Source organism: Eurosta solidaginis, chromosome 4 (genome assembly GCF_040869045.1).
Source record: "Eurosta solidaginis isolate ZX-2024a chromosome 4, ASM4086904v1, whole genome shotgun sequence".
NCBI lineage: Eukaryota > Metazoa > Arthropoda > Insecta > Diptera > Tephritidae > Eurosta > Eurosta solidaginis.
In genome coordinates, this window is record NC_090322.1 from 186,630,690 (window position 1) to 186,645,375 (window position 14,686).

Genomic DNA, 14,686 nt, shown 5'->3' on the forward strand with positions numbered 1-14,686 from the left:
GTTAATCCTGAGGATATGAAAAAGAAATCATCAGCAAATTGGTATACTTGAGTATTTTCATCTTGAAGATCATGGAGTTTGGCAGTATATATATTAAATAAAAGTGGTGAAAGGCAGCTGCCTTGAGGAAGAGCATTGAAAATTTCAGTTGTTTTATCGCCAATTTTGAGAATTCTATAGCTAAGGAAGTTTATTATCCATTCAGTATATAGGTTTTCTAAGCCGATATCAAAAAGTTGACCTTTTAAAATATTTATATTCACACAGTTATATGCATTTGAAATGTCTGTTGTGCAAAAAACTACATATTTATTATTACTTTTGAGTAGAGTGATTTGATGTATTATGTCATTTAAACAGGTTGATATGGAACTGTTTTTCCTATATGCAAAGGTTTTGGGTGGAAGTATTTTGTTGTTTTCAATGTATAAGTTAATTCTATCCTTAAGACAGGAGTTGATTATTTTAAGAAAAACTTTTATTAAAGCTATTGGCCGGAAATTTCAAAATTGTTGAGATCTTTACTTTTTTTGGGCATAGGTACTACTTTAATTAGACTCCAGTGTTCTGGAAGGGTGTTAGAAATAAAAATGTCGTTCAAGCATGTTTTGATGTTATTTCAGGTTATATCACGAAGTGATCTTAACATCCTGTATGAAATTTTGTCAGCACCGGCTGCTGAGTTTATGTTCTTTTTAGAAAGTGTTTCTTTTATTTCCTCAAATAAAAACGTGAGATTGGTATTTGGTTCGACTTCGTTGTTAAGAGATAGTCTTTGACTCACAACTGGTACTTGTTGATTAATCATATTTAAAAAATTTTGGTTGTTGGCTTCATTCTACATGCCTACTTTTATTTGATTAAAATCGACAAAGCGCCAAGATTTCCTTCCCATGTTGGTATTTCTTTCTTCTATTTTTTTCTTAAAATTTTCTTTTTTTGCCTTTTTGACTGCCTTTTTCCATTTCTTTCTCTCTGCTATCATGTTATCCATATTTTCCAGACTCGGTGAAGCTTTTACTTTTTGATTTGCTATTCTAAGGAAGCGGTAGCTCTTGTCGAGACTTTCGTTCCACCAAGGTTTTGGTTTTCTGGTGTTATCAATCGTGTAAGTTGCTCTTCTAATTTCATCTTGGATTTTGTTTTCTAAGTCCTTGATTGTAGTATGATTTTCAAGAACTTCTAGAGATTGTAAAAGTTTATTTCTAGCTAGAAATACCGATTTTTGATTGCACAATAGTCGAGTTTCAATTAAGATAGGTAAATGGTGACTGCCTCCTATACGTGTTGTGTCAACTTTCCAGGAGCAGTGAAAGGTGCAGTTTGTAAATGAAAGATCTAGCACTGACGTGTTCATGGTGCGCGGATCTATTAGGAAGGTTTGATTGCCATTATTTAAATGATGAAAATTGAATTCTTGAATCATACTAACCAAATGTTTACCCTTATAGTTGTCAATTCTATCACCAATCAATGTAGCTCTTGCGTTGAAATCTCCAAGAATGAAGGTGTTTGAAAAAGGTTCTAGAAATTCCAAAAGTCTGTGAATTTCTGAATTAAAGTTTCCTATAGTGATATTAGGAGGAAGGTAAATTGAAACTATTGTGATATTAGGTTGAAGATTTGATTGTTATAATTATTAAAATATCATAGTCGGTATTGTAAGTTATTTTTTTGAATTTTATATATTTCCTAAGGGCAATGGCAACGCCACCATACCCATCGTTTCTATGTTTTTTAATAATATTAAAATTTTAAAGTTTTCTATGTGTTTGATTTTGTTGAAAAAAAATTTCGCTAAAAGCTGCAATTTCTATATTATACGTGTTTATATAATAATCTATTGTATCTATATTTGCTTTAAGGCTTTGACAATTATATTGCATCATCTTCATGATTAGAATAAGAGGAGATGAGAGATTGTATGTTAGAATATTCGCGAATTTCTTGTAAGGTATCAGAGCTACCTTGTTGTTGTGAGAGTTTTTGAGTGATATTGATAATTTCACTCATTAGTTTTTCATATTGTGTAACCAAGTTTTTTTGGTAATGAATTGATTTAAAATGATTTGCGATTTTGTATTTACCGCTTTGTAATTTTCCCTTTTGGGTTTAGCCGGACTAGTCTTTTTTACTATAGAGCTATATGATTTTTTTAGTTAAATGTCTATTTATATATTTATTTGTGTCTAAAATGTCATTATACTGCACTAAAACAGGAAACTCTTCTTCATCCTCACTTAATATATCAAAACGATTTGTATTTTTTGGGAAGTATTTATCTAAAACTTCCTTTCTGGACAATTTTTTTACCGTTTTGATGCGGTTCACCTCCATCTCCTTTTGCCAATGTGGGCAGTTATTTTTATTTTTGGCTGTATGTCCCTCCCTGCCACAGAGAATGCAGGTGTTATTGTTGTTTTTCCGCGTTGAAGGCATCTTTGGATTTGCATCCAAATTTTGTGTGTCCTAATGTGCCGCATTTGCTACATTGTCTCAATGTAGGTACGTAAAACTCGGCTGTTAGAGGAGTATATTCGAAAATGATTTCTTTGGAAATTTCATTTCCCATAAAACCTATCTTAAAGTGGATGTTGGTATGTAGGAATCGCTATTGGGGTCTTTGCGCGTGAAGCGCTTTACTGATACTATATGTACCGAAGAGATTGATTTTTTGAGTATATCATATTCAGTGTAGCTTTGTGGAACCCCACGTACTACTCCATATATTTCCAGCGCAGTCCTAGGAATGAAAGGTTTTAGTCCACGTTTTCTCACTCTATCATCGATTATGAAGCTATTTGCTGCATATGTGGTTTTGAAGAATACTTTATAAAGAGATTTTCCTATTGAGTATATTAAGTCAAGATCTTTAATACGCAAATTCTTTATTTGGCTGTATAAAGTTAAGCCACTCGTTACTTTTTCATTTTTCATGTCGTGACACTGGTGTCTACAAGTACAAAAATGTCTCCGCGAAAATTTGGCGGGTATGTTATTGTTGGTTTTACCGTTTCTTTTTTTGCATCTTCTTTTGGCTGAATTTTCCCAGACAAACTGGAATTCACCGTTACGTTTGCTGTATCATTTGATGTCTCCATGTCGCTGCTTTGTACAGTTACATCGGTTGCGAATTGGTCATTTTCCATTTTTTTCATTTCCACTAAACCATTTGGTGATAATTCATAAAAATCTGTCACATTGGTATTCTCCAATATTTTAGGCTTTTTTGCCGTAGTGGCTTTGTCTTTATCTTCACAAGAAAGTGACGCCACCGACTTTTGTGCCGGTGACGCCATTTTCAGTCTTGTACTTTTCGGCAGTGCTAAACGCACTTTATGCCTCTTTTTTGAAGGCAATATGCAGCCTTTTTTTCCAACACTTTAGAAATGATTTGACGGCAGTGCTTAAGGAACTTAATGCCGTTTTATTAAGAACAAAAATTTCACAAAAGTTCTTTAAAGGACGCTAAAATCACTCACCTGATTGCAGCTTTTGTTATTTCTAAAAATTGCATTATTTAATGCGTTTATATTTAATATCAAAATTGCCGTTAGATTAGCACAATAAGTTTGAACAGAACACTAAAAATTTTTAATCACAAAAATTTATGCGCGCTCGAGACCGCACAGACTCGTGTCCAAAATCAGAATGCTATAAATATTATAACGATTTTATTGAAATTATCATATTTCTTTATTCTTAGAGCGTAAAACTTACAAAATTCAGATTAAATGTTATATTATAATATCGATATTCATAACCATACTAGTATGTATACTTTTTATTTATTACTTCCTAGGCCGATTTTGTGATTTTCGCTATAGCATTCGCTCAATAGTTGATACATACGATGTAGCAGTAATATCTTATGGTTTAAGTTCGAATATTATAACTTTATTTATTTAAATAGGCTCAAACCATGCAAAACAGTAGACTTGAACAAAATATATTGGCTTTACAAGTACCCTTCCATATTACATCTGATATGAACTTGGATAGCGTAAGGCTGTATTGCGTTGCGAAAAAAAATGTTTGTACGTTTTGACGGCTTCACAACGCAATACAGTGCACCAAATCAGGTGGCTTTCATTTCGATACGATATGGAACACGCAACAAAACCGATTTGGTTCGCGTGTTTTGAAATGAGCACTTTCGTTTTTTATTTAAAAAAATATAGCTCTAAAATCATGATTCAATTACCATGAATGCTCCAAAATATTTTGTATTTTCAGTAGCGTTTGTCGTTTTAAAAATAGAAAAATTTTGTAGAAAAGTTTTCAAAACTTTTGGCCGTCTTGTTGTTTGGCCGTCTTGTTGTTTGGCGGCAAGCTGAAATGATTTAAAAAGTGAGGTATTTCAACTTGACCATTTCTCTCACTCGGTATAACGACTTACCCGGCGTCTCATGATTGTAAAGGAAAAATAATTAGAGCGCATAGTTTTATATCTTTTCATATTCCGGATTTGTGAAACAGTTTTCCGTTCCTTCCCAAAATAACTACAGCAAGGGCAAGAACGCCAGAAACGATGTGTATTGAGTTTTGTGTGTAATAAGTAAAACATTCGACTATTTAAGGACTTTTATTTCACTACAATCATTCTCACGCAAACGTTCATGGATCGTTTTAAGTCAATTGGTAGGCTTCCAAATTGTAGGAAATAGCTTGTTTTACTTTAACCGTCGTTGTTACTTATTTTGGCAACAAATTAAGAGAATAGTTGTTTATGCGTACGTTTATAACATAAGAGATTGTTAATTGTTTTGCCTTTTTTCTCCTCTGTTCGGTTTGCGGAGAATTTATGTTTGACGATATATAATTGTAATATATTGCAAGTTGTACGTATTGGAATGTATTATTTGAAAACGTATTATTGAAATCTGTGTGAATCAGTTATTATTAAAGTTTATTTAACAAAAAATATAAGAAAAAATAAAACAGCATGTATCCTAATGAAATGAGCACGTATTTTGAGTAAATGAACGGTCACATAACACACACCTAGATCAATATGCAGCAAGTTAAAAACTGTAATATTTAAGTTATGCAATTCAATTCTACATTAGGTATTAGTTATACTACTTACCTAGTGAAAAAAAATCTAAAAACTAAAAATTTAATTGCCGCATATGATGCCGTGGTGTTCGAATCCCGCGCAAAGCAACATCAAAAATTTAGTATAAAGTTTTTCTAAGCTTGGTCGCCCCTCGACCACGGTGTATTTCTGCCGTTCGGAGTCAGCATAAAGGGCCAATTAATGGTGACTTATCCATAACCAGATAAAACAGCTGATCGAACCAACTTTATGGAAATCAATGTAATCGATTAATGGTGCCATACCATAACGCTAACGCCATAACCATACCATAGCCAACCAATTGGTTTTTGGTTTCTCGCCATATCCATAACCTAAAAATATTTGAGTTGGTAAATTTAATAACTTCTTGTAGATTTTATTAATTGTTTTGGATACTTTTTGACTAAGAGACTTATTTTTTGTGGTATATGTTTGTAATTTTTTGCGTTTTCTAAATTTTTATGAAATTTTCACGATTTTTAGGTTAAGGCACCATTAATCGATCACATTGGAGATGGTTATGGATATGGGTATGGTTACGACTATGGCGTTAGGGTTAAGGAAGTTTAATTGGCCCTTAAAACATGTAGGTTACTTTCCGCCAATTTCTGAGAAAAATTAAAAAGGAGCACGACTCAAATCGGAAGAGAAGCTCGACCTAAATCTCCTCGGCGATAAATTGCGCGAAATATTAATTTATTTTTAATCAATAAACGGCAATTTCTAAAGATTGTGTTTTAGATTATCGCTCTTTTGATCTAGGTGCTCAATATGATAAACGTGTTTAAAAAAAATACAACTCAGACATATAAATTTGTATTTATATTGTGTATACATAAAGTGCTAAACTATTTTTAATAATCTAATAATGTTGTTTATTTTGCTCCAATGACATTGAAAGGCTATAAAAAACGAACGCGAACAGTTATAATAGCCCCTGTTAACCTGGCGAAATACCACCTTAATTTTGGTGGACTAATCAATAGTGAAAACCTAGTATACTTAATTCAGGCTGTGCAAATGCTTGTTAGCAAAGTGGAACAAAGCAATGCTTGAGGCATAGTGCCTCCTTTACCTGCTTGAAGAGCCAAAACGTAAAGTCACGACAAGGGCCTAGTGTCGATTCACATCACTATCTCGTCGTAGACAACATACGCGCCCGCTTCCGAGGCTGTAATCGCAAAATACTGCTATTGGTTTGAAGAAAGATGCATTGCAACCGAAAAAAGGGCGCTGCCTATAGGGAAGGACAGTGTTTACACAAGCAAACAAAGAACAAGTAAGGAAGCCTAAGTTCGGGTGAAACCGAACATTACATACCCAGCGGTACACTTGAAATGCTGTTGTTGTTTGTTTTGTGTGCTTAATAGTGTTACCAGGCTGCGCAAAAATACATATACATATGGTTCTATTCTGAAATAATTTTCGTTTAAAAGAAGCAAAAAGGATACAGAGGCTATCACCAATGACCTTGAGCGGGTAATAATGCAGTTTTCCTTCAGATATGGGGATTTCCCTACTGTTTATTTTAAAAGAAAGATATAACAGAACAATAAAAATACAATTGGTACAAAACTATTTTTTGCTAAGATTTAACTTATTATTTTTGCCTACGACCCTTTTTAAAGTAATTTAAAGTGGGCCTGGTCTTTAACCAATCTTATCCATTTTTTCTAGAAATATTTCCTGCTATAAGGAAAATTTGTGTACCCAGCTTTGTTACGATATGTAAATTTTTCTTTGAGTTATGGCTCCCGAAACATTGAAAATTGCTTAGACAAAAAAGGGGCAGTGCCACACCCATTTTCAAAAATTTTTAATTTTTTAATGTTAAAATTCAATTTAGAAAGTAAAATTCTATTGATACAAAGCTCTTTTTCGCTAAGATATAGCTTATTATTATCGTCTACGACCCTTTTAAACATCTTTTATATAAAAGTGGGCGTGGTCTTTAACCGATCTCGTCCATTTTTTCCAGAAATAAGAAAAGTGCTTAGTCATAAAAGGGGCGGTGCCACGCCCATTTTTTTAAATTTGAAATTTTTCCTATTTATGGTTATGAATCCACTTGGGAAATGAAATACCATTAATATACAGCTCTTTTTTGCAAAGATATAGCGTATTTTATTCATCTATGCCTCTTTTAAAAATCTTTTATATAAAAGTGGGCGTGATCACTAACCGATTTCGTAAATTTTTCTTCAAAGCATTCCTTATAGAAAAGGCAACCCCTCTGCCGAATTTTGTCACAATAGGTTCAACGATTTTTGATGTATGATTAGTAATATTTGTAAAACTGATTTTATTACAAGTGGGCGGTGCCACGCCCATTTTAAACAATTTTTATCAAGAGTCTCAATATCAGTCCACATGACAAATTTCACCATTCTAGGTGTATTATTACTAAATAATCAGGTTTTTTGTGTTTTCCAAAATGTTATATATAGAAAAAGTGGGTGTGGATATCATCCGATCCCAGCAAACACAGTTTCTAACGTTAGAGAAATATTGTAATTTTACATTAGAATTCTAATGTAGTTCTCTAATGCATTTCGAATCGAAAACTAGGTTAGAGTTCGACTGTAAAACGATTCGAATAACACTAGAAATGCTGAGCTCAATATTTAAGTACGGTTTTAATTTATTGTAATAGAAAAAGTCTTTGAAATATGTTCCTTCTTAATACACAAGTTTATAACCAAATAAAAGTATTTGATATAATGAAACAATGAAAATTTCGCTGATTTTAAATAATTGAACTTAATTGCGCATCACTTTAAAATTCTCACTAGAAACCCATTAGAAATTGACGTTAGAATTCGATTAGAATTCTAACCATTTCCTCGATATCGAGAACGAAGTCCCCTTTTTGTCGAGAATGCTATAATTCGCGACAGTTTCGCAAATCGTCTTCTAACCTTCTACCTTAGAGAAATACATTAGAATTCGATTCGTCTTCTAATCGTTTTCTAACCTAAATGTTTGTTGGGATTTCGCTCAATTTCAATACCAATCTATTCTGGGTTCAGATAAGCTCGTGTACCAAATTTGGTGAAGATATCTCTATATTTACTCAAGTTATCGTGTTAATGGACAGACGGACGGACATAGCTCAATCAAATTTTTTTTCGATACTGATGATTTTGATATATGGAAGTCTATATCTATCTCGATTCCTTTATACCTGTACAACCAACCGTTATCCAATCAAAGTTATAATACCCTGTGTACAAGTACAGCGGGTATAAAAATACGATATATAATGCATGCAACGGAATTGCTTCCGCTGTACATTGTTAATATGTAGTACACATTTAAGAGCATTTTATAATGCAACTGCTTCCGCTGCAGTTTGTGATTCTGTGATTTCTGAGCCCCTATTAAGAGATGCAACGTTTGCAAAATTCCGACTCAGTTTGGGGTTAAAAAAACAAGAAAAGTTTAATTTCCATAACCCAGCATCTAAATTACCCTACATCTCTTGAACAAAGCAATATTTTCTAAGTTCTTGTTTTGCATTTATATATGTAGATATAGGAAAATTTTGGTGCTGGGTTATTTGTGTACCGTTAAATTCCCATTTTTGCCTTGTAGGGTTAATGATGGAATTTTATATCAAACTGGGGATTAATTTACAAGTGGGTAGCTATATAATACAAAAGAAAACAAAAACATCTACATTTGGCTTGGTTCAAGAGATATACAAGGATCGTAGTTATCGAAAACCCGATTAATCCACGTAGCGCCTTTACCGCTAACGATAAAATAGTGAATAAAATATCGTGCCTTAATCCAGAAGTAGGTGGCTATGTAATTAAACAAAAAAAATTTAAATCTTGTTTGGTTCAAGCGATATGCACAACAATCGGTTTCTTCGTCAGCAGTTGTCGATAAACCAGATATCTCACGTAGCGCACCTGTTCAAATGCACACCTAGACAGAGCTGACGGAAACTCCAACACATTCACAGAATTTTTGACATCACTAATACACTCGCATAAATTTTTCCTTTTATTCGTATGGAAAACCATGGTATGTATGTGTATGCATACACGTATACAGAATGTTTACATCAGGTTTGTCATGTCGCCTCTAACAACCTGATAGAAACTTTGCTTTACGCCCTGATGTAAATTTCCATCAGCCATATCTGTAAATTGATGCCTCAAATGACTGACAGCTGTCTAGCAGGGCAGTATTTATTTAGTGTTTGTTAATCGGTGGCTTTTCGTTTTCTATATAATTTTGCTTTGCACACATGTGAATAGGTGATCAGAATATAAAGACCAACGACCAAATGTTCGAACGCACACATTGTTATTGTTAAAGCGTTCGGAGGAAATGCAACATTTAAAATAGCGCCACATGATGCTGTAGCATACATTTGGGGGCAATGCATAAAATGTACTTCCTGTGTCGGTGGCTTTTTTTTCTGAGCACCTATTCAAATGCGCAGCACAATAGTACTAATTGTAGCCACACGAGCCTCTAATGTACTGCATAATACATTAAATAGGAACTTCTTTTGTGACGCAGAAGAAGATACGTCCTTATAGAATTACAGTCAAAGAGGCGCGAATTACCTGTTCACACCAAAAAGGAAGTTTTTTTTTTACGAAAACAACGAAATATAAAACTCGCCGAAAGGATGGGTCTTCGAACGCAACAAACTTTAAAAGAAGCTGCACCCAAAATCTTCTGACAACCAAAAGTCATTGCAATATAAAACAACAAGGAAATTCTGTACCTATTTCCAAGTTTGAAAGGCTACAACAGTCAGGCATTGTGCGAATCAATTTATAGGTTACGCTATACGAAACGTGCTACACACCTTGTTCTTTACGCAAGGAGTAGAAAGACTTAGAAGTATCAATAGAGTCCAACAACAGCATTTCTAGATTTAGATTCAAGGGGTTGTGTAGCGCAACCCTCAAGGGGTTGCCAGCGCAATACATAGCTTCTCCAACCCAATTGTCAACCTCACCTCATCTACCCGTGGCGAATCCGGTTACTTTAATAGCGGAGGCTCTGGCGACACGAAGCTCCTCATGCATCTAGGGGGTGGAAGGGCGGTATAGCTTTGAAAGTTGCATGTGGTCATATCAAATCGTTCCCGCGATGGTCGGGCTAGTACCTTTATGGCGTTTGTTACCGGAACGTACTGGATCTGCATCCGGCAAAGGACCATCAACATCAATAACACTACCCAAGGCATTCGGGGAGTGTTCTAATCGCTACAACAACAGCATTTTAACACAAGCAATCACCTTCATCATCTTCAATCAAACAAATTATGCCTAACCGCTACTGTATGCTATATCGTGCTTTACACATGATTTATTTTGTAGCATACATTTAGGCGCATTCTGTAATGCAAAAGCTTCCGTTGGCGCTTGTGTTAAATTTCTGAGCTCCTATTAGAATATGCAAGTTTATATTTTCATCAACGACTTTGGACTACACACGCAGTTTTAAAACCAATAGAAAAAATTAAATAAATGGTGTACGTGCTATTTCGAGTTATAAGCATTCAAAAATGGATTTATTTTTTATTGCCGGCCTTTCAGCTATAACCTATTTTTTTTTTACTATATCAAAAAAGCAAGAAAAAGCTTTTTAACAATAATGAAGTTCATATATTTTTTACCTTTATTATAGCGAATGAACAGTTCGTTACATTTTACGTGTTTATGGTTTTGTCACATTTTTTTTTTTTATAAAGAAACTTGTTTTACCTTAGCGCTTAAACAAATATTTTTTTTTTTGTTTACTTAAAATACCACAATAAGATTGCATTTCGAATGTTCTTCCAATTAAATTTTGTATGTAATATTTTTTTTTACTCTTACAAATGTAAATATTTACGCCTTGCTTTCGATTGAATATTTGCGTTATACATATATATATATATATTTTTTTTTGATTTTTCTAATTTTAGATTTAATTATCAACAAAAAACTGCGTAACAAACTTAAATTTTTTTTTGCGTTTTTATTTTCTTTTTTAATAATTTTTTGTTTGTTTGTGTATATCTTACCTTTATTAATACAATTTGGTTTGCATAAGATACGTCATTTTGCGACTTTCTCTTTATTAAAAAATAGTTTTATTTTTCAACAATTCCTTTTAGGTATTTTCTTTGCTGCCATCGCTTCTTCAAAAATCGTGTTTTATAATATTTTTTTTTTAGGTATTTCAAGAAAATTTAATGTAAAAAGTGTTGCTTAGAGAAAATAATGCGTATAGCATGTTGAAGTGGGTAAGGAGTTACACGAAAGAAATAAGATATGGGCTGTCTTCGAGAAATGTAACTGAACTATAATATAAAATAATTTTTTTTTATAATTATATAAAAAAGTTCAACAATTTGAAACGAGCACCAAATTAAGTCGTATGATTTTTCAGAAATAATATATTACGAGCCGGACCCGTGCGCATCTTGCGCAACCAATATAAAAGTCTCTTATCAAATATCAACAGAAGTCAGCTGTTCTATCAATCAATTAAAACTTACAGCTTGCGCTGCCATCTGGCGTATAGGAGCAACTGCGGGTAATGCAGTGCAAATATTCACAATAGTGCCATAGTACAAATAGATTTCTTTGTGTGCTCACAATCGTTTATTTTTAACAAATTATTTTAATAAAATATAGCTAAACAAAAGCACTACGACCAAAATTGCCTAAAGTTCGCTAATAGCCCGAAACTCCATCTTTATAACCAAAACTGTATTTATGGATTTGGATTCCAAATAAGAGCGAAAAAGGGACCCGTACATAAAAACAGCAATTCGAAATAATATACATAATTTTTTTTATAATTATATAAAAAGGCTCAACAATTTTGAACGAGCACAAAATTAAGTCGTATGATTTATCAGAAATAATATATTATGATTTTCAAGAAAATTTTACCGATGTAATCTCAAATTCATACACTAAATGTAAAAATGGTAAAATCAACCAAATTTTGGTTAAATTCAACTTGTCAATTCTGTCAATTTGTAATCCGTCGCAAGTAACTGTTGGATCAACTTCGCACAAATTGTTGACTCTGAAGTGACTGTTGAAACTTTAAGTCAACAACAGAAAAGATCAACGAATGTAAGTCACAGCTGTGTAAAAAAAATAAAAAAAAAAAATACAAATTTGCGAGGCAACCACGCTCACAAATTTTGTTTCTAACTACGTAAATGAACTTTTTTTGATTTTGATGTTGCTTTTTCCAGGCCTTGAGCCCATGATTTTCGGTGTGGTAGGCGTAGCAAGCTATCATTACACCACAAACACTTGTTCGCCGACGATTCCAAGCTAATGGAAGTGACAGAGTTTGCTGTGCAACAAAGATGCCAGAGCTAAACTGCGAGCATTGACATGCAGACGGTTATTAAGACGATAATACTGCACAGCACAGCATCTAGAAGTGTTTTAGAGCGCATAGAAAGCACTAGCAAGAATTGAAAACAGGATAAACTTATGTATGTACATCTATATTGAGTTCTTGGTCATGGTATTTTAAAAGTGACATAATTTCGATGTTATTGATAATAAGATCTTCAAATTTTTTAAAGGACGTGCATTTTGATATTAGTCTTAAGCAGCGGCCTTCGCATGACATGTTAGAAAATAATTTGCGAGTAGGTTGACTGAAAATATTCTGCCAAGAACATTTTTAATTAATTGCTCAAAGGTACACATTTTTCATTAATTATAAATTCTTTTAAAGGGCATTTTCTTTCCCATTTTTTGCTGTTTTTAAAATTTGTTTTTGGAAATATGTACATACATGTTGTAACGAGTTTTGGGGAATTCCTGATAATTATGCACCTTCTACTAAAGTTCGAATCGCTGAACTGTCGAATAAATAACTCCAATATTCAGTATTAGTACTTCACAATTATACTTCACTACTACCATGTTTAAATCAAACTGGTTACTGATTCCTCAGCTTGCACTACTCTCGGTTACCTCGATCGACCATTTCTCCTAACATCTAGTCGCTTCACGATCATGCGTTCTAGAACAGTTGTATCTCATGCTTGGTTATTCAGCTATATACCTTAGACTGGGTCGATTTATTAACCGATATCGCGCCATCGATTTTTCGATAGGATTTGGGCTCAGGAAAAAAAGTTCCACTACGCATACCCAAAGAAATAATTTTCGAGCCTGCGAAAAAAAATGGCGAAAGGGTAAATTTTTCGACCAAAACGCTCCCCAAAGCCCAAAAAATATAAAAATACTGTTATCACCAACGTTTTTAAAACAGTTTTTTAAAAAAAAATAATAATTTTTGGGTTTTGGATAGTGTTTTGGTCGAAAAATTTATCCTTTCGCCATTTTTTTTCGCAGGCTCGAAAATTATTTCTTTGGGTATGCGTAGTGGAACTTTTTTTCCTGGGCCCAAATCCTATAGAAAATCGATGGCGCGATATCGGTTAACTTTTGTCCATACAAATCGACCCAGGTTAATATTAATGTATATCTGTAGTTTATACTTTTCTTCTAGCCATATGCGTGTGTATGTGTGAGTAACAACTTCTGCTCTTAGCTGCCGGCTACATACATATATGTCTGTGAAATCTTCGTTGCCTTGTACATAAGTATGGCTGCGTGCTTTAATGTGACGCCTCTGCGTATACGTAACCACCAACAAATTGTTCCTGTGTTACTCGACAAAGCGCGAAAACAAAATTCATTGTAGTTCTATAAATAGAACAAAAACAACCAACACCAATTTTCTTTGAAGCCGCCTTACCAACGCATAACTTTACCACATGATGCCATACGAAGTATGGACTGTGAATAAAGAAAAAATATGCAAGAAGGCAATTGGGATAAGGTTTACTACAACTAAGGCATGACGTGGCTGAATGCGTTTGTAACCCTTCACCATTGTAGGAGTGCGGGTTCAAATCCCACTGCCGGGAGAAACGGCTTTGAAGAGATTTACAAGGTATAATCGAAACAGCTGTCGGCTTGTCCGTCCTGATGTCACGTTGTTTAAATTTTTCCCAAATCATTAAATAAATTATAAAATTTATGTATTTGTAAATGTTTGTGTACTTTATTGGCATCCATTGGCTTCGCTGATTTTTTTTTTTAATTTCCACAGCAGCTGCCTGTGGAGACTGGCAGAGAATAGGTTGATAACTCGTTTGCTCTTGTCGGATGCTGTATGAAAAATCAGTTGGTGTGGTGTCGGCCACGACAGCGATATTGAGACTCACCAACTTAATAACTATAGATCGACCGATCTATGTACATTAGCAGGGCGGACTGATACTGTTTGTTAGAACTCCTTTGCCGCCTTTCGCTCCCCAGCAAATCTCTTAAATGGGCCATCTTAGGCTGCTCGGATAGCGTAGCTTTTGCAGTTTGAATACCGGCAATTCAATTCAAACAACGTAATTTTTGTGTGCCTACTCAGTTAGCGAACACTATGGACACATGCAGTTTGTCTGAGGTCCTTATTGATCAGCCATTTCAACCTAACCTACTCACGACAGCAAATTCTTTTATCCCCGATTATAACTTGCCAACGATAGAGGAGCGCTATGATCTAAATGGCAGTTCATCAACAGGCTTATCATCAATCGCACTCAGA